Source organism: Colobus angolensis, unplaced genomic scaffold (assembly GCF_000951035.1).
Source record: "Colobus angolensis palliatus isolate OR3802 unplaced genomic scaffold, Cang.pa_1.0 Scaffold158, whole genome shotgun sequence".
NCBI classification, from domain to species: Eukaryota; Metazoa; Chordata; class Mammalia; order Primates; family Cercopithecidae; genus Colobus; species Colobus angolensis.
The window spans coordinates 3,054,605-3,079,705 of NW_012114688.1; the positions used below are offsets into that span (position 1 = coordinate 3,054,605).

The 25,101-nt window shown below is 36.3% G+C and overlaps 1 long non-coding RNA gene across 1 annotated transcript in view; it reads left to right on the forward strand.

The window, feature by feature from the left end:
• The window catches only part of LOC105508090, a 41,203-nt gene extending 17,393 nt beyond the window's left edge, over positions 1 to 23,810 (forward strand). Inside the window, exons 2-3 of the long non-coding RNA XR_001001203.1 lie at positions 14,537 to 14,686; positions 22,815 to 23,810. This is a non-coding gene — a long non-coding RNA (uncharacterized LOC105508090). The remainder of the gene's footprint in view (positions 1 to 14,536; positions 14,687 to 22,814) is intronic.
• Positions 23,811 to 25,101: the final 1,291 nt, after the last annotated feature.

The following is a 25,101-nucleotide window of genomic DNA, read 5'->3' on the forward strand; positions in this document are numbered from 1 at the left end:
GTTTCCTCTTACATCTTCCTTCATTCTGTCTGCTTTTTGCTTTTCTTTCTTTATCTTTTGTCTTTTCTGCAGAGAGATGAAACTACGGGATGTAGCTGTAGGAAATTCTAGGCTTCATATCATATGTAATTTTATAGTCTTCTACTTTTCTTTGAACCCTAATGCCAACTTTTTATTCTCTTTTTACTTTGCTTAGTCAGAGCTTATCTGCAGGAAGATAAGCTATGAATTTCAGTTAATGAATTTCAGTTAATATACATGAAAAATGTTATTTTAATACACAACCATCAAATGTCTGGATTTGCCCTTGTTTAATGTAATTTTTTATGTTTTTCAATAAAAGTGATTTATTAAAAATCAGTCGGTCTTTAGCTATACAATTATACTGGTCTAAGACACAGATATGTATATATGCATTATGTTTATGTTCATTTACAAAGCAGAAAATTATTTGGCTGACTGCTTTGTAACTATGGTGTGTACATGGGAAACCTGATAAACTCAGGGTATGAAAATGACTGGTAGAAGGAGATTTGTAGAAGAGGAGGTAGTTTGTGAATTTTGTGTTGAGGAAAGACTGCCGTGAAATCTGAAAATGACCTTGTGTCTAGAAGAAAATTCATAGAACAAGGAACATTCTCTCCTGCTGTACTGGACATTTATTGATTGATCACTCAGCATCCATTTCCCTTACAATACCCAGATTTTTCTTAGGTCTTTCATCCCTCTTACATACTTCCTATGAGTTTAGGGAGATAGTCACATTGCTGCCATATCTAGGGTAGGCCTACATTACTTAAGATAATAAGAACATTTAGTTCCCCTGGATACTCAGTGTTGGTTGGACTTAAGCCAAAAAGTATGTTGAAACTGTCATATTTAATGCAAGCTCCCACAGAAAAGTTTTGGAGTCAGGAAGGCACACAGCTGAGGATGGCTGGCAACTACAAGACATCTGGCAGATATTCTAAGTACAGGGGAAAAAATAATCTAATCCTTACAAAGTTGGATATTAAAGGTGGGAAAGTGTTCTAGAATCACAATAATACCTGGTTAGAAAGTCATCCTGCATTTTTCAACTGCAAGAATCATTAGTAACATGTGTTTATGAAACTTCATCTATGAGGTGTAAGGACTTTCACATAAAACTAGCCTTCCCTTTAACTTTAATTCTTTCCCATTGTGCAGGCTGTTGAATTAAAAACTATTAGTTCCTTTATGTGGATATTATATTAGAAATTCTGTAAAATTTGAAGAATTATTTCCAGGGTAAAATGAATTCCAAGTTCAAGTCACAAATGATTCATAAATGAATATTTAAAGTACAATCCATAAGTTTAGAATTTACTGTGTCTATGAAAGGCTTTGTGGTGTGCTAGAATGAGCACTGCTTTAGGAAGGAGTCAAAGAATATTGATTCTAATCCTGGCTCTGCCATTAATTAGCTATGAGACCTTGGCAAGTCCCTTCCCTGGTTCTTAATTTTGTCGTTTGTAAAATGAAGGAGTTAAAGTAGATGTCTAAGATTCTTCCAGTTCCAGGAATTTGTAATAAATTAACCAAATTTCAGAACACATGCTTATTCAACAGTGACTTTAAAATACTATGTTTTAAAAATATGTTTTGAAAATTATCCTAAAATCTATGATATTAGGATAATTAAACATTATCCTAAATGTTTAATTTAGGATCATTAAACATTATTCATAAGAGTAATTTTACCTTTGGGCATTCAATTTAATACATTAGTTAAGATCATTCTAATAATGGTACCAAGGTACAACTAACTAGGAGAAGTATTAGAGGTCATATTAAATGCATTTTTTAAACTAATCTAAATTTATTTTAAATATATTCATTTATTTTCAAATTGTTTTTATGATGCATTGATTTAAGAGAACTTTTGCTTTGTACACACACATATACACACACACATATACATGCACATGCCATGCACACAAATATATATAATGTTTCTTACATTCATTCAACCTACTTTATACCAGGTACTATGCTAGGATCCAGGGACATGAAACTTGCAGTTATTGGATGCAAGGAGCTTACAGTCTGTTGAATGAAATAATCATGTAAACTGACAGTTGCATGGTCGGTTAACCTATGAAATATCTGCACACACTAATAATCAGAGAAATTCTAATTAAATAGTATATTCCAGTTTTTGCACATTACAAGATTTATAATATGTAAGGCAGAATGTGGCAAAAGGGACACTGTTTTGGAATGATTATAAATCCTACTCCTTCTTTGTCCCATTATCCTGTTTAATTTTTCTTCTTAGATACTATCAGCATCAACATATTATATTTATATTTTATATAATCTGTTTTCACCCACTGGAACGAAAAGCTCCATCAGAGAAAGGATTTAAGTAAAAAGAAAAAAAACTGGATAAACACACACTCATCTGGGGGAGGCAAAGATACATGAAGCAAATGTTTACTCCATGTAAAATTTGTATTCGTTGTTTCTGTAAGATGTATTTTATTCTCTTGTTTGAAATTTTTATATTGGGCACAGATTTCTTTATTAATTGAATATGAAGGCAAATGAACAGACAGTATATTTTTTTAAGCACCATGGCCCCTGCAATAAACTATGTGGAATGCTTAAGAACGTCATGAAACCTAACTTTGGAGGGAGTTATCTCAGGAAGAAACACCTGAACTAATCTTGATGAGCGAATTTAATTAGCCAGGTGGAGAAAGGAAGGAAGGAGGTCAATCTTACAAGAAGAGGCAACTTATACAAGAGTCATAGAGGCATGTAAGTGTAGAATACACAGAGAATTGCAGGTAATTTGCATAAGTAGAATATATAGTACAAGGAAAAGGAGAGTGATATGAAGCTGTAATGGTAAGTATGGATCAGATTCTGAGAATTTATTTGCTATATTAAGAATTTCACTTTACACCACTTCAAATCTATTCCTGATAATTCTTGCTTCTGACTTTAAAGATCACTTTCCTGTAGTCAGTCACATTGTAATTGTAGCTCCCACATCTAATTTTGTTTTCTTATAGTTTATCCTGCATAAAACAGCCAGTTACCTTTTCACCATATAGTTCCCTCTTCAGTTGTATTTACCATAATGTATTATATCTACATACATTCAAAATGCATGAGAGAATGTTACAATTTTTGCTTTTAAAGATCAAACACACTTTAAACAACTACAGAAGACAAGAAGACTTTGTTATATTTACTGAGATGCTTAACATTTCTGTTGTTCTTCCTTCATTCTCCATGCTACAGGCATCTTTTGGGTATTATTTTCCTTCTGTCTGAAGAAGTTCCTTTAATGATTCTTGTAGAACAGATCTGCTGGCAACACATTTTTTAGTTTATTATCCATCTGAGAATATTTTATCTTAATTCCTAAAAGACATTTTCTCTGAATATGGAATTCTGGGTTGAAAATTATTTTCTTTCAACACTTTATAAATGTTGTTTCACTTCCTTCTGGCCTCAATGAAACAGCTGCAGTCATTAGAATAAATGTTTCCCTATAAGTAATACATCATTTTTATTTGGCTTTTTTCATGATACTTTCTTTGTCTCTAGTTTTCAGCAGTTGGAATAGGATGGCTCTGGGCGTTTTTTCATTGTTGTTGTTATTTTTCTGTTTGTGTTTGCTGAATTTTTTGAATCTGTAGCTTAATGCCTGTTCTTCACATTTGGGTTATTTTCAGCCCTTATTTCTTCAAAGTTTTAAACGTTAATATATTCTTTTTTGTCTCTGTGACTAAAATAACACAAATATTAGTTCTTTCATTATCACACCACAGGTTCCTGAGGTTCTGTTTAACTTTCTTAATCATTTCCCCCTGCTTTTCAGATCATATACCATAGTTCCCCCTTATCCTCAGGGGTTACGTTCCAAGACCCCTCGTGGTTGTTTGAAAGGCAGATAGTATCAAACCCTGTGTAGAGTATGTGCACATTTCCTTTTCCTTCTTTACAATTTCACAAATAGAACCTTCATTCTTACTGTAGATCTTAGTAATCTCGACATATGATTTATTTGATTTCTTTATTAAATCGAAAACTTTCACCTTATTAAATCAAGTTTAGCCTAAAGCTACATCCTTACATATTCTAAGTTCAGCCTAAAGGGTGCTCTGTATATTGTGAACTTTTTTTTTTTTTTTTTTTTTTTTGAGGCGGAGTCTTGCTCTGTCACCCGGGCTGGAGTGCGGTGGCCGGATCTCAGCTCACTGCAAGCTCCGCCTCCCGGGTTTACGCCATTCTCCTGCCTCAGCCTCCCGGGTAGCTGGGACTACAGGCGCCCGCCACCTCGCCCGGCTAGTTTTTTTCGTATTTTTAGTAGAGACAGGCTTTCACCGTGTTAGCCAGGATGGTCTCGATCTCCTGACCTCGTGATCCGCCCGTTTCGGCCTCCCAAAGTGCTGGGATTACAGGCTTGAGCCACCGCGCCCGGCCCCATTGTGAACTATTAACAAGTGGAGATGTAAACAGACCATAGCCTATTCTTGTGCCAATCACTGAGTTTTGGCCAATCAAATGCAGCCAGCTATTCAAACCATGTTCACATAAGGTAAAAACCGAGCAGTAACTAATCCAGGTGTTTCTGCACCTTCCTTCTGATTTCTGTGGGTTACTTTCCTTTTTCTGTTCATAAATCTTCTTCCACCACATGGCTATGCTGAAGTCTCTGAGCATACCCTGGCTTGGGATGCTTTCCAATTTGTAAAGCATTAATTGCTCAATTAAACTCTTTCAAATTTAATTCCACTGAAGTCTTTCTTTTAACAACATTTTCACTTAAAAGTAGCACCTGATGGCTTCTCTTTTGCATATCCGAATTGCCGGCATCACTACTTGTACCTTGGGGACAATAGTAAGTAAAATAAGGGTTACTTGAATACAAGCTCTGCTGTACCACAACAGTTGATGTGACAACAAATATGGCCACTAAGAGACTAATGGGCACATGTAATACACAGTGTGGATATGCTTTGATAAAGGGATGATTTCATGTCCTGATTGGGACAAAGTGGGACGGTGTGAGATTTCATCATGCTGCTCAGAACCACACATGTTTTAAAAGTTGTGTATTGTTTCTTCTGGATTTTCTATTTAATATTTCAGACTGCAGTTGACCATGGGTAAGCAAAACCTTGCATAAGGGTGGATGACGATAATTTCTATTGCTCTATCTTCGAACTCATTAGTTTTTTTTTTTTTTTTTTGTCCTCTCTATTCTGCTAGTGAGCCAAAGTTTTAAAATTTGTTTTTGTATCTTTTAGTTCTAAAATATCTATCTGGTTCTTTTTTATGTTTTCTATAATCATTCCTCCCTATCTGCAGAGGATTGGTTAAGACCCCCCTGTGGATACCAAAATCTGTGCATACTCAAGTTCCACAGTCAGCCCTGTGGAACACTCAGATACAAAAGGTTGCCTTTGTATACCCAGGTTTCACATTCCATGAATATTGTACTTGCAGTCCATGTTTGATTGTGGACATGGAACCTGCCAATACAGAGGGCTGACTGTATTTATTGAAAAATATCCACTATGTAGACTCATGCAGTTCAATCTTTTGTTGTTGAAATATCAACTGTATTTTATTTCAAGATTTCAAGATTTTGTATCTGCACTCTTTCCTGTACTTTCCTGTTTCCTGGGGCTCCCCTCATCAGTCCTCTTACTGTGTCTTTATTACTCCACTCTGCCACATTCTTCTTGTGACTCTCTCCACATCTGGTACAAAGCAACAAGATAATAAAAGAATGTGTTACTCCATGTTCTCACTGTTATAAAGGACTGCCTGAGACTGGGTAATTTATAAAGAAAAGAGGTTTAATTGACTCACAGTTCTGCATGGCTGGGGAGGCCTCAGGAAACTTACAATTCTGGTGGAAGGGGAGGCAGGCGTTTCCTACAGGGTGGAAGGTGAGAGAGAAGACCAAAGGAGGAACTTCCAAACACATATAAAATCATCAGATCTCTTGTGAACTCACTGACTATCATGAGAACAGCATGGGGGAACCCTCCCACGATCCAATCACCTATCTCCCTTGACGTGTGGCATTACAGGTCCCTCCCTAGACATGTGGGGATTACAATTCAATATGAAACTTGGGTGGGGACACAGGGCCAAACCATTTCAAAGAGGGTGGGGAAAAATTACCTTATTTGCTTTAATTACAGCTTCTGTGACTGGAAATGAAAGTTTTCCTCCCTTAGAGTTTTCAGCTCTTGTACCTCCCATTGCTGCCTCAGCCATGGTCTTTGAGCCACTATTGGATTGCTTGGGGGCAGGGACATGAGAGAATGGAGAACAAGAAAGAAAAAGGGAGTTCCTGCATTCTCTGAGTGTTGGGAGATTGCTTTTCCACTCCTTGAGCTTCTTAAGCCAGAACTGGAGGAATTCTCCTGGCACTTTATCTGTTTACAATCAAATTCTATTTCCAGATTTCCTGCTGAATTGAGTCCAGGCCAGGAGATGCTAGAGTAAAATAAAAGTTAAAACTCACTGCCCTTTCAATGGTACTTTGAATTCCGATTTTCTTCCCAGTCTCCTTGCCACTTACTTTTCAGAGTTCTCAAACAGCTGCTGGATGCATTCTGTTCAGGTTTTACACCTGTATTAGGTACAATAGTGAATTACTAAGAAATAGTTACTTGATTATTGAGTGAGAGGATATCATAACTTATCAAATTAAGTATTTTTAAATGCATTTTATTGCCAATATTTTTTATGAGGGAAAATTGAATTTCTCTCTTGTAAAATTCCTTTTCTAGATATTAAACTAATTGTTTTTTGTTATCCTGAAAGAAATGATCTTCATCACATTGTTGTTTAGTTCTCATAGTATTTGCTGCAGGCTCAGTATGTAATTGATTTTTAAAATATTTTTACATTTTTGTACATTCTTATTTGTAGATCTTTGTGTTCAAATAATTCAAAATTTAAAAAAGCTTCAGTGTTTCTGCAGAAATAATCAAACTGTTACACTATGTAGTAAAAACAATCACCATAGTACAAAAATACCCTATCAAATCATCCCAACCATTTTAGTAGTGTTTGTTCTTTAAAAATTTAAATGTAATATATAACATTTTGTGTGTTGTTATACTTGTTTCCTTTTTCCTTAAAATTAATATGTTCATTTTTGTAACTTGAAAATAAATTTTAAAATAAAATTATCCACAATGAAATTCTTGGATAATCAGATACAAGGACTAAAAATCTTTTTAAATTTTATATTAAAAGAAGTTATTAATAACTGAAAAACTACCATTCAAGGCATATGTTAACTATTAAAAAATAGAGGGGAAAAATAAAGTGTTCATATGTACCAAATAATGATTAAAATGCTAACTTATTTATAGGTTGTCTCTTCATAAAACATGGTTATGGTACAGTCACAAGCAATTGCAATGGGGTTGTACTGCAGTTGGCACTTTAAAGCTCATGAACTTTCAGTGTAATTTTATCTTCACTGCAGAATTTAGTCTTATTGGGTTTCAGTTATTAGAAGTAATTCTAAATATACGAAACATGGTATCATGAACGCTATAAAATGAACTGCTAGACTCTGAGAATCAGGCTTGGATAGAAATGAGTCTAGCATATTTGCCTTCCTTTGTCACCATAATGAAAATGTAATTAGGTTGGATGTCTACTTCCTAGAAGCCTAAGCTTCTAACAGGCATACATTTCCTAGGGGCCATAACATCAACCCACTTTAAGATTCTTTAGGAGTGCCTATCAAGAAATGACAAATTTCTTAAAAGAAATCTAGTTTAAAAACTAGATATTTTTGACTCTTTTGTAAGTCATCACTCCTATCTAAGCACTCTTTCATTACTTCAATAAATATTTGCTGACTGCCTACTATGTTCTTGTAACTTTGTTAGATCTGGATCTATATTAGTCAGCAAAATACAGTTTCGCTCCAAGTTACAGTCTAGCAGGAAATACAAGCCAATAAAATAAGGTTTAATTGTTGCTCTGATAAGAGAAGTATACAATTTGTGGAGGTATATTGGAGGGACATTTAGCTCAAAGAAGGCTTAGAATAATACTCAACACCAAGTAGGAATCAACCAAGTGAAGAGGTGTTAGAAATGCTTTTTGCCTTGTGAGAAACTGTATAAGAGGCTCTCCTGAGACTTGTAGCCTGTAAATAGTGATGCTTTATGGTCCCACTTCAAGGTTATTTTGTCTCTTCTAAAGAGTGAGTGCCCAGCAAAATTTACACTTTTTCTCTACTTTAAATAATGCTGAGGTTCTAATTAATACACAATTCTGATCAGATACGAATAAATAAAAACAGTGATCAATCATAAAGAAACGTTAATGTTCTCATACATCACTGTCAACTACTAATAAATAATTTTATATGTATATCGTCTCCTAGGCCAAGCATATTACAATGCTTCTTGATGGCATCTGTTAACAGCTTACTTTTGCTGTTATCTTGTCTGACAGCAGATCCATTTACATATTTGCTTGTCTTACCATTTTATTTCTAGGTTCCTTCCACATTTCTTATTCTTCAGCGATCATTCTGCCCTTGTGAAATATAAACACCATTTCTGTTAGATTAATTACCCATTTTATCCTCACTTTTCCAGACAAATCACCATGGCTTTGAAGTGTATAATGTATTATTTTAATTCCTCTGCTAGCTTGCTCTCAGATAACTTTTGTTTTCTTTTCCTTGTCTTGTCATTGGAAGTTACATTTCTGAGTGCCTGCCTTCAAGTTAATTTCTGAATATTCTTCTATAACATAGTAAGAGAAAAACAATCTTATTTGGCTGGCCAATGGTGATGAATGGAGTGTAGACCAGCCTATAGGGTCCAAAGTCTTCAAGAGAGAAAGAGCAAGAATGAAAGGTGGTGGTATAACTAAATATTTTTGTAATCATGGACAAGAGTATTTGGGATCATGATAATTTATTTCAGATTATTTGCAGGTGAACTTCAGACTTCTGTGAGTGACAACACATGGGGTCCTAGATGCTCTGATGGAGAACCTGGGTATTACAAAATGTATGAGTCGGTGGGCTTATATTAAATGGAGTACTTAAAGAAGAACTACTCACGTTGCCCAGATTGTGCTTGAATGGACACAGTCTCAAGGATACAATGTGCTCGAGTGTTAATATATGCCCATTGGACTGTATTTTCCATGAAAGGCCATATTGTGTCTATCAATAAATGCTGTAGAATAAGTGAAGAAACATGACATGAACTGCAATACTGTGCTTTTTCACAAAAGGCAAAATTATCTGCCACTTTAGAGAGAGTGAGATTGTACTATCATACAAAAGAAAATAAAGATCGTACCCCTATACGTTATTTGTGGTATTTGTGATTGAGTGGGTAGTTTGGGGCAATTTTGAAGAGATAAATACATTGGATAGCATTTGACTCCTATATACATGGAATATTTTACAGAACATTATAATCTAAGGAGATTTGTCAACTTTAAAATCGAGAGGTCATAAGGAATCATAAAGAGCTAAATTTACATTGCCTTTATTACCATGAAACCATCTATTACTAATAGAAAACAGTAATTAAGAATACTCTATAATTAGTGATCTAAAACTGAAAATGATGGACTAGCTTTTTCACTGAAAGCAATTTCTATTCTGTTACTCAGTTACTCAGTTGCTTAATTTTAAGATTTTATTATGTCTTTAAATCATGATCAATATAGGAAATATGATGATTTTCTACTTCCTAACCACTGCTTATCCAAGCATCCACAATCTTTTATAATACTATTTTGTACTACCATATTTATTTTAAAATGAAAAGTATTGGATTTTTTATTATAGTGACAGAATCTTATTGTGGTAGTTGAATAAAGCAACATTGACTTAGTCATAGAATTAGAATATGAACATACATTGATATTGAGACATACATATTTTTGAAAAATTTAATGACAGCAATACTAAAGAATAAGAAAAACTTTTACAATTATAAGTTCAATGTTCTAGAAAATTCATGTTGAAAATTGCTTAAAATTTTTATTATGAGGTTTTTAGGAACATTTTCTATGTTGATAATATAAAATACAGCAAAGAGAACTCAGAGATTCAGAATTTCCTAGGATCACATCCCTGACTTAATGCAATTCAATTCAAAAGACATATGCAGACATATAGCTCTAAAAAAATGCTGTGATCTGATGGTGGTCTGTAAAGAATGTATACTTTAACAAAAAAGTGGGATAACTTCAATGCAATGCTGTGTTTGGTGCTTTGATAATGGCATGCACAGCATGCACATAAGAGGAAACTTTAACATTAGCTGGATGGAAAGTGATGTTTGGTCTAGGACTAGCTTCCTGCTTATAAAAGAGCACAGTTTAGGGTTCTTGACTATATACTCTCTAAAATTCAGAATAATGGTGAGGAATAACTGGTGTACCCTGGGAAATAAGAATGCTTACCCTGGCAGTTTGGGTGGTTTGGAAGGCATTGGCAGATGCCTTCATGCCACAGAAGTAACTCCAGAATAGGGCACCATGATTATAATTGAGGGACTGCAATGCTAACCAACCCCATGGTGACATGGTGATTGAGCATCTCTATAATGTTCTTGTTTAGGTAGGACCCTCAGATAGGTTCTCTTGTGGAGACAGTGAACCCCTCCTCTTCACCTTCCTTCCCATTACTCCAGTCTCCCAAAGACAAGGAAAAGTGAATCTGGTACAATGGAGCAGTGAGAGTAGAGAACCTAAGAAAAAATAGAGATGATATATTAATCAACTAAGAATTATGTTATGACACATGTATAACCAGTTTACCTGTGCCAAATGCGGAGGAACTCCCTAGAATCCAGGGAGATGAGTTTTGGAGAAATGGTGAGGAGAGGAGCTCCTTTTACAGCAGCAGCAGAACAAGGCATGCTGGTATTGGGCTTTCTAATCCAGCAAGGCTTACCTCACTGGCCTGGGGGTAGCAAACAAAGTGTCTATCTTGATGTTTACCTAGAATTATAGGCACAAGTACTGGAATTGTGTGTTGAAAGGATGTACCATGGCCTGGTTCCAATCAGATATCATGTAAAGTTGAAGAGAGTAACTTGGGCTTCTTAGGACCAAAATGAAGATTAAAAAAAAAAAATTCTTTTTAAGGGGCCTTGTCTCAGGCATGGGTTTTCCTAAAACTGGGAGGTTTGGTTCTCTATAAACTCCAACTTCCTGGAAATAATACTTCGTATATCCTAGAATAATAGTATAAGGCATCCTTAAAAATGTGATTCTGAGGCATTGGCCGACTGTTGCTGGTGGTGGAAGTAGGTGTTGTGGAATATTCTAGATGTATAATATTTAATCAAGTTATTGGAGATGTTAAAAAATTACACAAGGGCACATGTTTAGTTTGGTTTGGTGTTAATGGGCAAGTGGAAGTTCACTTTGATATTTATCTTACAATATTTTTGACTTTCGTACTGTCAACTTGAAAGAAAATTATTATAATTAGAAATAAGCACTTGATAATATAAAACATACAAAAAGTGCAGAAGAACTCTACGGAAAGGAGATTGCTGATGAAGCTAGAATTAAAGAAAATTTCTTACAGAAGGTTAGTTCTTTCTGGAGGGATGTAATAGATACAGATTGACATCTATGTTTTAATTTGTATTGACCAACTCATTTAACCTTGTCAAAGGCTTTTCACCTTGAGCATCTCACTTTATCCCAACAAAATTTCTATAGCAGTTTCCATAATAATTGGATTAATAAAGAAACTAAGCCATTAAGAACTTAAATATCATCTAAGGATACATTTGATTAGCTGGATATCTGGGACTTGAGGCCAAATCCCCTGTGTTCTGGTCCATAGGATGTCTTCTCTTTCCTATTTTGTCCCTGATAATATAAGTAACAAGGAATAGACTAGAAAAATATGGATAATTCTAATAATTTTATTATTAATTTAAAAGCACAAACTAGTTAAGCTATTAGAGTAATTATACAAAACCCAATTATGACCAAATCCCAAGAAATTAGGGAAAAATGAATTCTTATCAAAGATCAGGTCAACTTGGTCAGATAAAGTATACTAAGCAAGTATTTTCCCTTTTTTTTTTTTTTTTTGAGACGGAGTCTCGCTCTGTCGCCCAGGCTGGAGTGCAGTGGCCTGCAAGCTTGGCCTCCCAGGTTTATGTCATTCTCCTGCCTCAGCCTCCCGAGTAGCTGGGACTACAGGCGCCAGCCGCCTTGCCTGGCTAGTTTTTTTGTATTTTTTAGTAGAGACGGGTTTCACCGTGTTAGCCAGGATTGTCTCGATCTCCTGACCTTGTGATCCGCCCGTCTTGGCCTCCCAAAGTGCTGGGATTACAGGCTTGAGCCACTGCGCCCGGCCTTTTTTTTTTTTTTTTTTTTAAAGACAGAGTCTCACTCTGTCGCCCAGGCTGGAGTGGTACAGTGGTATGATCTTGGCTCACTGCAATCTTGGCTTCCTGGGTTCAAGTGATTCTCCTGCCTCAGCTTCCTGAGTAACTGGGACCACAGGTGGAAGCCACCATACCTGGCTAATTTTTGTGTTTTTAGTAAAGATGGGCATTTCACCATGTTGGCCAGTCTGTTCTTGAACCCCTGACCTCAAGTGATCCACCTGTCTCAGCCTCCCAAAGTGCTGGGATTACAGAAGTGAGCCACAACACTTGGCCTGCAAGTGGCTTTTCTTAAGGCAATACAATATTAGCTTTTTAAAGTTCTCCTCATGAGACTCCATATAGACAATTTGTTTTGTTGACTAGCAACCAGATCTAAGTGACGTGTCGAGGTGTTTTCCCCATCCTTTTGCCATGATGTGTCTGGAAATAGAACTAGATGTAATGCTCTGGTCCCGGGCTGTCATTTCTGAGGCCAGGAAGTGTTAGAGAGGGGTTAGATTGTTAGCAATTAACTCTAGATGTTTCTCAAAAGCAAGGAGGGAGCTTTGCCCACCACTAATTCTTCCACATGTGGTTATTGCCTATCATAAGGCACTACTCCTAGGCTAATTAAAAATGGCTTGTGTGCCAAGCAAAATTACTGTCACATTTCACACTTTATTCTCCTTCTGGTTTGTTTTCTTTAGGATTTAAAAATTAGAAATCCCTTCTTGAATTATAGTCTTTTCTTCTTTCTCCCCATATCCTCCCACACTTTTGCTTCTTTTGAGTTTGTACTTCATCTTTGGCTCCAGATATTTCAATTAGTAGATAACAAGTGTCGTAGTTTTATAAAATAGAGATAAAACATACAGTTTCAGCCATTGAGGAGCTCACCGTCTAGCATGACGGGCAAGAAAGGAATCAGAAAATGACAATATTGTGTGGCAAAAGTTATGTTAGAAATTATTGCTGGTACCATCTCTCTTTTTAGTAGTGTGATCCTGGTTAACCATATAAAAGACAAGCAGAGATTTGAGACTAAGTAGAAAAAGCCCCAGTGTATTACTTTTCTATTGCTACATAACAAATTACCCCAGAATTCAGTGATCTAAAAAACCATTTATTAGTTGGCATTTTCTATGGGCCAGGAATTTGGACCTGGATTAGCTGGGTCCTCTGACTAACAATGCTTTCATCAGCCTTGAGGCTGTAGTCATCACAAGGTTTGTCTGGGTTGCATCTGCTCCCAGGCACACTCAGGTAACTGTTGGCAAGATTCAGTTCCTTGCAAGTTCTTGGACTGAAGCCCTTAGTTCTTTGCCGCTATTGTTTGGAGACCACCTTCAGCTTTTATCAGGTGTGCCTCTCCATAGGACAGCCCACAACGGGGCAGTTGGCTTCACCCAGGTAAGGAAGTAAAAGTATGCAAGAGAGAGTGCAAGCAAGCAAGGAGTCATAGTTTTATAACCTAATCTCAGAAGTGTCATCCATCACTTTTGCCATATTATATTTGTCAGAAGCAAGTCACTAGGTTCAGCCTATACACACACACACAAAAAAGACGTCACCCAAGGGAATAAATAACAGGAGGTGAGGATCACTGGGGGCTGTTTTGGAAGCTGCCTATCACACCCAAAATAAAACATCTTTCAAAATATCCTTAAACTTTTTCTAAAAGAAGATAAGAGTATATTTTTCAGGCCTAAAAGTAGCTTATAGTTAATTATTGAATTGACAAATTATCTCATTTCTGGTTAGGTGCAGAATGTACCAGATTGGATGCAGTCAAAAGGGTTAAACAAAACTGAAGCATGAAGAGGTGAAAAGCACCTGCCCTTTATTAAGTCTGTATACAAGAAACTGTTGGCTGCCTCTATACACTTTGTTTCAGTTAACCTTCAAAAAATGTTGCATGAAATAGGGAGGCAGCCTATCTTAGTGGCAGGGCTGTTTCACAGAGCTGTGCAGGTTGTACCCTGAAGAACAACAAAGCCATCTCTGACAGTGTGAGCAACACGTCTTGGATCGTCCTCTTAGTGGTTTATGAGTCCTTGGATCTGGAATCAGTACTTTGTTACTAGTGCTGTGACCTTCAAAAGTTGCTTAACATCTCTAAGCCTTAGTTTCCTTATTTCTAGGTAAGGAGGTCATAATATTAACCAACTCTCAGGACTGCTATGAGGATAAAATGAGATCATCATTATCACTTACTCAATGCTTACTACAATCTTGGCACTCCTCTAAGTGTTAACAAATATATCAACTCTAACAATAACTCCACAAGGAAGGTATTTTTATGATCTCATTTTTACCAGTGAGGAAAATAAGACATGGAAAGTTAAATAATCTGTATATGGACACAGAGATAGGAAGTGGTCTGACTCCAAAGTCTGAGTTTTAATCTCACTATACTATTTCTCAACATTGTGGAGTCAATGCTGTAGTAAAGTATCTGACAATTAGTACACATTAAATATTATCTTTTATTTCTATACCCATGTTACTAATAGGAAAACAAAGAATTATTAGTGGTTACTAACTTACCTAAAGAGTAATCCTGACCTTAAATGAGCAACCCAATATTTTAAGCTACATATGGCTAGATTCAAAGCACATGGCATTCTTAGTTTTGCTTTGTTTTATTCAGAATAATAATGCCAATCATGATGTGATCTATGTCTAAAGGTAAACAACTCCACATGACTTGCCCCTCAGGGCATTGCTACATCATAGCGCAATGCAAACACTGAAGTTTATAAGAACGATTCAAGACCATCAGGAAAAAGATAAATTGTATATAATATACTTTCTGTAAGAAGGACTGAAAGTGTATGATATATTTTAGATTTCCACCAAATTCATTAAAATAAAGTCAGTTCACTCATATAGTGGGTAAGTTTCAGCTACCTGAAAAATTGATTGATGTTGAGCACCTTATTCCTGAGCAATGTCAGTGAAATGAAGTGTGGCTATATAAAATAAGAGGGATAGTGAATGCAATAGCTTTGGATATTTAGTTAAAAAATGAACCACAACAGTCTTAATTCAGTTTCTGCATCAAACTGTAAACAGAGAATGTTCTTCAGTCCATGAAAATAATCATGTTTAAAGAATGTGTTCTACAAAATGTGTTCAATTTTTAAAAAGGCATATATACCCATCCACTAGCTATACCTTTTCCATATAGTTATATACATCTGATGAAATGATCAATTATGCACTTTTCTTTATGCAGCTGTTATCAAATAATAGAAAATAGAACGTTAAATGAAGTGTTATTTTGTAAAGAAAACAAGCATTTTACCTGTGAAAACATATGAACCACCAGCAAAGCAATGTGATATTATGAGTTCATTATTTTCAGCCTAAATTGGGCTCTCAACAATTGTTGAGATAAAAAAGAAGCCTTTTATATCTCTGTAATCATCATGCTAGCCTCATCTTACAAAATATCTAAATTAACCCCTCTTGATTTTCCACCCATCTTCCTGGCTTCCCTGCTTTAAGTGTTTTTTGGAGTTTGTCTTTCTTTTTATTTCATTTATGTCCTGACAATATTTAGTTTCATACAGTTGAAAATGTTCAAGTGCTGCTATGTTGGCATGCACAGTTGGGTGCAGATGCTGCTGCCCTGCCACTGTGCCAATAGAAAGCTTTGGCTGGCACCTCCCATTGGAGTGTTTTTGTCAGCAGACCAGGAATACCTCAGCCCCTCCAGTGCAGCAGGTGCTTAACCTTGAGGGGCCAAAGAACAAAGCAGTGGGCCTAATACTAATCCCCTAGGGCTAGAGTATGAAGCCCAGAAGTGTTGAGTTGAGCCCTGAGCCCCTGAAAATCTATCAGAAACAAGCCAGTCAACTGAAGTTTGCTTATACCACAGTCAAATCCTCAAGAGCCTCAAATAATATAAAAGCAAAAAACCCCACCCAAAGGACAGCAGCTTCAAAGATTAAAGGAACATGAGGCTACACAGATGAGAAAGAACCAGCACAAGAACTCTGGCAACTCAAAAAGCCAGTGTATCTTCTTACTTCCAGGTGATTGCACTAGTTCCTCGGCTACGGCTCTTAACCAGGCTACGATGGCTGCAATGACAGACATAGAATTCAGGATCTGGATAGAAATGATGATCATCAAGATTAAGGAGAGAGTCAAAACCCAATCTAAGGAATCTAAGGAAACTGATAAGATGATGCAAGAGCTGAAATACAAAATAGCCATTTTAAGAAAGAACCAAACTGATCTGATAGAGCTGAAAAACTCACTACACGAATTTCATAATACAATCACAAATATTAATGGCAGTATAGACCAAAGTGAGGAAAGTATCTGAGAGCTCAAACACTTGTTCTTCAAATCAACTCAGTCAGACAAAAACAAAGAAAAAAGAGTAAAAAGAATCAACCAAACCACTGAGAAAGATGGAATTATGTAAAGAGACCAAATGTGTGACTTATTGGTGAGACCAAATGTGTGACTTATTGGTGTTCCTCAAAGAGAGGAACAGAAAGAAAATTTCCCCAACTTTTCTAGAGAGTTTGACAAATTCTGGAAATGTAGAGAATCCCTGTGAGATACTATCCAAGACAACCATCCCCAGGATGCATAGTCATCAGATTCTCCAAGGTCAATGTGAAAGAAAAAAATAATAAAGGCAGCTAAAGAGACGGGGCAGGTCACCTGCAAGGAAACCCCATCAGGCTAACAATGGACCTTTCAGCAGAAATTCTACAAGCCAGAGGAGACTGAGAGCCTACATTCAGCATTCTTAAAAGTAGAAATTCTAATCAAGAATTTTGTATTCAGCCAAATTAAGCCTTATAAGCAGAAGAGAAATAACTTTCTTTTTAGACAAGCAAATGCTAAGACAATTTGTTACCACCAGACCAGCCTTACAAGAGGTCCTTAAGGGAGTGCTAAACATGGAAATGAAAGACTGTTGCTGGCCATCACAAAAGCACACTCAAATATATAGACTATTGACACTATAAAGCAACTATACAATCAATTCTGCACAACAACCAGCTAACAACCTGTTGACAGGACCAAATCAACACATATCAATATTAGCCTTGAATGTAAATGAGCTAAATAAAAGGCACAGAGTAGCAAGCTAGATAAAGAAGCAAGACCCAATTGTATGCTGTCTTCAAGAGACCCATCTCACATGCAATGACACCCATAGGCTCAAAGTAAAGAGAGGGAGCTAATTTCAGACAAACAGATTTTAAACCAACAGCAATCAAGAAAGACAAAGAATGTTATTACATAATGATAAAGGGTTTAATTCAACAAGAAGACTTCGTTATTCTAACTATATATGCACCAGACACTGGAGCACCTAGATTCATTAAAAAAAGTTCTTAGATGCCTATGAGGAGACTTAGTTAATCACACAGTAAGTGTGGGAGACTTCAACACCTCACTGACAGAACTAGATAGATCATCATGACAGAAAACTAACAACGACATTCAGGACCTGAATTCAACACTTCACCACATGGATCTAACAGATATCTACAGAACACTCCACGAAACAACCATAGAATATACATCCTTCTCATTTGCACATGGCACATACTCTAAAACTGGCCACACAGTCACCCATAAAATAATTCTCAACAAATTTTAAAAACCCAGAATCATAACAACCACACTCTTGGACCACAGTGCAATAAAAAGAGAAGTCAATACCAAGAATATCTCTCAAAATCATACAGTTACATTGAAATTAACCTACCCTTGGATGACTTTTGGGTAAACAGTTAAATGAAGGCAGAAATCAAGCCATTATTTGAAGCTAATGAAAACAAAGATACAACATATAACAATCTCTGGGATAGGCTAGGTGTAGTGGCTCATGCCTGTAATCCCAGCAGTTTGGGAGACCAAGAAGGGCAGATCACTTGAGGCCAGGAGTTTGAAACTAGCCGTGGCAACATGGTGAAACTCAATCTCTACTAAAAATACAAAAATTAACTCTGTGTGGTGGCACATGCCTGTAATCTCAGCTACTCGAGAGGCTGGGGCATGAGAATTTCTTGAACCCGGGAGGCAAAGGTTGCAATGAGCTGAGATCACACCACTGCATTTCAGTCTGGGTGACAGAACGAGATTCTGTCTAAAAAAAAAAAAAGAAAAAAAAATCTCTGGGGCACAGCTAAAACAGTGTTAATAGAAAAGTCAAGTGCAATCTCAAACTAACAACCTAACACCACACCTAGAGAAACTAGAAAAACAAGACAAATCAACCTCAAAGCTAGCTAGAAGAAAAGAAATAACCAACATCAGAGCTCAATTGAAAAAAAGATGATCTAAATAAACACTATCAGAAATGAAAAAGGAGAGATTACTGTCAAACCCCACAGAAATTAAAAAAAAAAACAAACCCTCAGTTACTGTTACAGATACCTCTTTGCACACAAACTAGAAAGCTTAGAAGAAATTAATAAGTCCCTGGAAACATACAACCTCCAAAGATTGAACCAGGAGGAAACTGACAGTCTGAACAGACCAATAACAAGTTCTGAAATTGAATCAGTAATGAAAAGCATACTGACACAAAAAGCCCTGAACCAGACAGATTCACAGCTGAATTCTACCAGATGTGTAAAGAAGAACTGGTGCCAATCCTACTAAAAATATTCCAAAAATTTGAGGAGAAAGGACTCTTTCCTAACTCATTCTATGAGGTCAGCATCATTCTGATACCAAAACCTGGCAAAGACAAAACAACATCAACAAAAGAAAACTTGGGGCCAATATATTTGATGAACATAAGTACAAAAATCCTCAACAAAATACTAGCAAATAAAATCCAGCAGCATATCAAAAAAGTAATCCCCCGTGATCATGTAGGCTTTATTCCTGGGATGCAAAGTTTGTTTAATATACACAAATCAATAAATGGGATTTACCACATAAACAGAAACAGAAACCAAAATCACATGATTATCTCAATAGATGAAGAAAAGGCTTTCTATAAAATTTTACATCCCTTCATGTTAAAAACTCTCAACAAACTAGGCATTGAAGGAATATACCTCAAAATAATAAAAACTATCCATGACAAACCCCCAGCCAACATCCAATTGAATGGGCAAAAGCTGGAAGCATTTATCTTAGAACCAGAAAAGACAAGGATGCCCATTCTCACCACTCCTATTCAACATAGTACTGGAATCCCTAGACAGAACAATCAGGCAAGACAACAAAAATTATCCAAATAAGAAAAAAGGATGTTAAATTGTCTCTGTATACTTAGTAAACCTAAAGACCCTCCAAAAGACTCCTATTCTTGACAAACAAATTTAGTAAAGTTTCAGGATGCAAAAATCAGTAGCATTCCTTTACAGCAACAATATGCAAGCTGAGAGCCAAATCAAGAATGCAATCCCATTCACAAGAGCTACAAAAAATAAAGTACCTAGGAATACAACTAACTAGTGAGGTGAAAGATTTCTACAATAAGAATTATAAAATATTGCTAAAAGAAATCGGAGACCACACAAAAAATGGAAAAAACGTTTCATGCTCATAAATAGGTAGAATAAATATTGTTAAAATGGTCACACTGCCATAAGCAATTTACAGATTTCATGCTATTTCTAGCAAACTACTAATGGCATTTACACAGAATTAGAAATAACTCTTCTAAAATTCATATGGAGCCAAAAAAGATCCAGAATAGCCAATGTAATCCTAAGCAAAAAGAATAAAGCCAGAGGTACCACACTACCTGACTTCAAACTACACTGCAAGGCTACAATAACCAAGACAGCATGGTACTTGTACAAAAACAAACACGGACCAATGAAACCGGTTAGAGAACCCAGAAATAAAGCCACATACCTACAATCGTCTGATTTTCGATGAAGTCAACAAAAACAAGTAATGGAGAAAGGACTCTCCATTCAATAAATGGTGCCGTGCTAACTGGCTAGCCACATGCAGATTATAGAAACTGGACCCCTTCCTTTATTATATGCAAAAATCAACTCAAGATAGATTAAAGACTTAAATGTAAATTCAAAAACCATAAAAAACGCTGGAAGAAAACCTAGGAAATATCATTCTGGACATAAACTTTGGCAAAAAGTTCATGATGAAGATGACAAAAGCAATCGCAATGAAAACAAAAATTGACAAATAGCACCTAATTAAAAGAAAGAACTTCTGCATAGCAAAAGAAACTATCAAGAGTGATCAGATAATCTATAGACTGGTACAAAATATTTGCAAACTATGCATTCAACAAAGTTCTAATGTCCAGAATCTATAAGGAACTTAAAACAAGCAAAAAATAAGCAACCGCATTACAAAATGGGCAAAGGATGTGAACAGATACTTCCCAAAAGAATACATACACATGGCCAGCAAGCATATGAAAAAATGCTCAACATCACTAGTCACTGGAGAAATGCAAATAAAAACCACAATGAGATACCATCTCAGACAAGTCAGATTAAAAAGTAAAAAAATAACAGATACTGGCAAGACTGTGGAGAAAAGGGAATACTTATACACTGCTGGTGGGAGTGTAAGCTAGTTCAGTCACTGTGGAATGCAGTTTGGAAATTTCTCAAAGAATTTAACAATTGACCCAGCAATCCCTTATAGGTTATATACCTAAGGGAATGTAAATCATTCTCCCATGAAGACACAAGGATGCGTATGTTCATTACAGCACTATTTACAGTAGCAAAGACATGGATTGAACCTAAATGTCCAACAATAATGGACTGGATAAAGAAAATGTGGTACATAAAATCATAGAATACTACACATCCATAAAAAAGGATGAGATCATGTCCTTTGCAGAAACATGGGTGGAGCCAGAGACCATTATCCTAAGCAAATTAATGCAGGAACAGAAAACAAAATACTACATGTTCTCACTTATAAGTAGGAGCTAAACGTTGAATACACAATCTAACAAAGCAACTAAGAAGGGAACAATAGGCACTGGGGTCTACATGAGGGTGGAGAGTGGGAGGCAAGTAAAAATTGAAAAACTACTTGTCAAGTATTACGCTTAGTAGCTGGGTGATGAAATAATCTGTATATCACATCCCTGCGACACACAATTTACCTATATAACAAACCCACACATGTACCTCCTGAACCTAAAATAGAAGTTGGAAGAAAAAATAAAACAAAATGAATAAATTTTGCATGCCCTTCACTTCCCTTCCCTAATACAAACCCAGTTAAGGAAAAAAAAGAAAAAAGAGAAAATGTTAAGAAGGTAGTTAAAGAAATTGGATTGAGCATGTGGCCACTGTAGTCAGAACTATTTTAGATACCTGTTCTGTTATTCACCAGCTAGGAAATTTTCACTTTCCTTCTAAGTAAAATAGGCCCAAAGTGGTTGGTTTTTCAGACGCACCTCATAAGATTGTATGAAAGATTAAATTATATAATTCATATAAAACTCTCAGTAAAGTACTAGTCAAGTAGTAAGAGATTAATAGATGTTAACTGTTATTGTTAATAATATTATATTTTGATAATATCATTATTTATCAATGTTATTATTTTGAAGAGCTTGGAGCTTCCAAGTCTGTACCTTCAGTTCAGATCCCTTTTTTGGGGTCCAGGCCTGCCTCTATCTTTCAAAATAATGCATCTGCTCATCTCTATTTCTGTGACTGTTAGCTTTACTCGTGACGTGGCCTAAACTCTGGAAAAAGCAATGCCATTTACTCTGCCTGTTGGAATCATGAATGGGCTCTTTAATATTCCAGGTTCTTTCAGTTATTAGAGCAGCTCTGCTTCAATATTTAATCTTTACCCTTATATATTTTATGGCTTTGGCCTCAAACTCCATTTAAAGCTCTCTTTTCTCTTCAAAGGATAGTTAGAATTTTCATGTCGTCAGTGGCTTGGAGTAGAGTTTCCCCCAGCCCCCTTTACCTTCTAGGTGCTAGATCCTCTCTTAGGTTCAGGTGGAGAGGAAGGAGAGGGAACAGGCAAACTTCTCCTTTCTGAACTGGGAGTAGGAGTGGTTACTTGTTAATTGATGAGAAGTCTCTAGCTCACAATGGTCATTTCTGTCATGGAGCACAGGAGGGCCCTGGTCAAGTTTCCTGCTTGATTATCTGATATAGGAGATCTAGCTCTGGCTTGGTATTGTCCTCCTCCTCCTCCTTCCCTCAGCTCCTTCCTTATTCCACAGCATCTTGCTGCTGGGGTCCCTCTTGGGAGAAGTTCCTGCAAGATAGCTCAATCTCAGCTACCTCTGAGGTGTCTGCTTGCCTCAGCTTTAAGTGTATAAGGGCAGTCCCACTGCTTCCCTCTCCTTTAGCCTTGTCTTCCTTCTCTTTTCTCACACACGGTGACCAAGGGGTAGATTAGTGAGTCTGCTGGTTCCACAAGTATACAACTAGAGAACAAAACACTCTTCTTTTCTTGCAGAAATCCTACTAGTGCATAAGTGATCTTCATGAAGCTAGCTTCCTATTCCCTGTGGAGTTTGGAAGGAGAAGCATTTCTGTATGCTTCTGTTGAGAAGGGAAGAGCAGTGTTCCTGCTTGGACACTGGGCTTCTGAAAAGGCCATGTGCTCTCCTGTCTCACAGTTTTCTTTCTTTTACTTTTTTTGGTTTGTCTTTTTTCTCTTTTTTTATTCCTTTTTTCTTACCTCACAGTCGTGTATGTGTTTAGACTGTCACAAGAATGAGCATTGGATGTGGTAGAAAAAATTCTTGGATTAGTGCCTCTCATTAGTCCCTAAAAATATGTATGTATCTCTCCTCAACTCCTGGTGACTCTCTAAGCTTATGATGCATTTTTTGGTATGTTTTGTATTTAGTTTTGAGCTTCCACAATGATTTTTAAAACAGGAAAAAATCCCATATGAACATTCTGTTGTACTCCATTAAATTGTCAATACCAGAGATACGGGAAGATTGTTTTCTCATTCTAACTTTGTATACCCAATATCTAACAAAGCAGCTGCAAAATGCTTGATACTCAGTATTTGTTGAATGAATGAAGGAATGAAAACCCAAATGTAATATGTAGAAAAGTTGACATAAATTCCTTGGTACACAATAGACAGACAAAACATAATCTAGGAAATGTGCACCCTGAGAAATTGCTATCATCATCTTCATACCTTATAACATCTAAAGTTCTTAAACTGGTCCCCTTAATACCATTGTGCTTATTGTCTGTATTTTTATACTTTTATGCTTTGGTTTCATTTTCTACCTATTAGTTAAACAATTATGAGAACTGTGGGGATAAATTTAAAACATTACTGTGTTTCTATAGAGAGTTCTGCTGTAATGTAGTGATTATGAAATTATCTCAAATCTACTCTGAATTATTAAAAGGTACAGTTCAATAAATATTTTTATTTTTGTTCATTCTTCCCCAAATCACATTAAAATGATCCTTTTGCACTTAAGTGATTTTGTCAGCTTTGTATTCATTTTAAATACCAGATTATTTTTCTAAGATTTAAAGTTTCTGAAAACTTTATTTTTAAGCAATGTATTCTGAGAAACTTAAATCTAAATTCAATTGTTCAGACAAATATGAATACAATTTAATAAAAAGTACTGAATGCTGTATTTTATAATTCCTTAGAAAATTTGGGAACATTACTAGGTTCCCAAGTAGATTGATAATACCTGAGATATCAGCCATGAGCAACATTTAGTTACATTAACAGGAATACTTGATCTGAGCAAATCCCTACATATTTTTATTAAAAATGCAAATATAAATAATAAAATGATTCTGTTCCAACGTACTTCATTCCAATGCCTAGAACAGGAAAAAAGACATGAACCTCTTTAAGAAGTCTTGTCCAAAAAATTGCTAGTAGTTTACAGAGATTGCTAAAGAAACAATTGTCAAACTCAGCCAATTGCTTATCGGGAGTGGGCTTAGAAAGGCAAGTTACCAGGGAAACGTTTTCCTCACTGGAAAAGGATAAATGTGTACTTGGAGTCCACAGATGACAAGACTGTAATCTTGCTATGCTGAAATTTTATCTAGGTTAGCCACAGTGGAGAAAACACTGTAGAGACTAGAAGCTAAGAGAGCAGAAGGGCAAAAGCAATGTTTATAACTTTAAGTTGAGTATTAATGCTATTAATAATGCTAATGATAGTGCTTAAACTATTAACAAAAATAATTATGAACACTTACAAAGCACTCCGTCTTAGTCACTTGGGCTGCTGTAACAAAAATACCATAGACTGGGTAGCTTAAACAACAAACATTTATTTCTTACATTTCTGGAAGCTGGGATCAAAGTGTGCACAGATTTAGTGTCTGGTGAGGGTTTGCTTCCTGGTGCATAGATGGCCATCTTCTTGCTGTGTTCTATTTTTATTTTTATTTTTTGAGACGGAATCTTGTTCTGTCGCTCTGTTGCCCATGTTGGAGTGCAGTGGTGTGATCTCGGCTCACTGCGACCTCTGCCTGCAGGGTTCATGTGATTCTCCTGCCTCAGCCTCCTGAGTAGCTGGGACTACAGGTGCCTGCCACCATGCCCAGCTAATTTTTGTATTTTTAGTAGAGATGGAGTTTCATTATATTGGCCAGGCTGGTCTTGAACTCCTGACCTCAAGTGATCTGCCTGCCTCAGCCTCCCAAAGTGCTGGCATTACAGGCATGAGCCACTGTGCCTGGCCCTTGTTATGTTCTCGAGTGGTGGAAAGGGGTTGAGAGAGCTCACTGGGGACCCT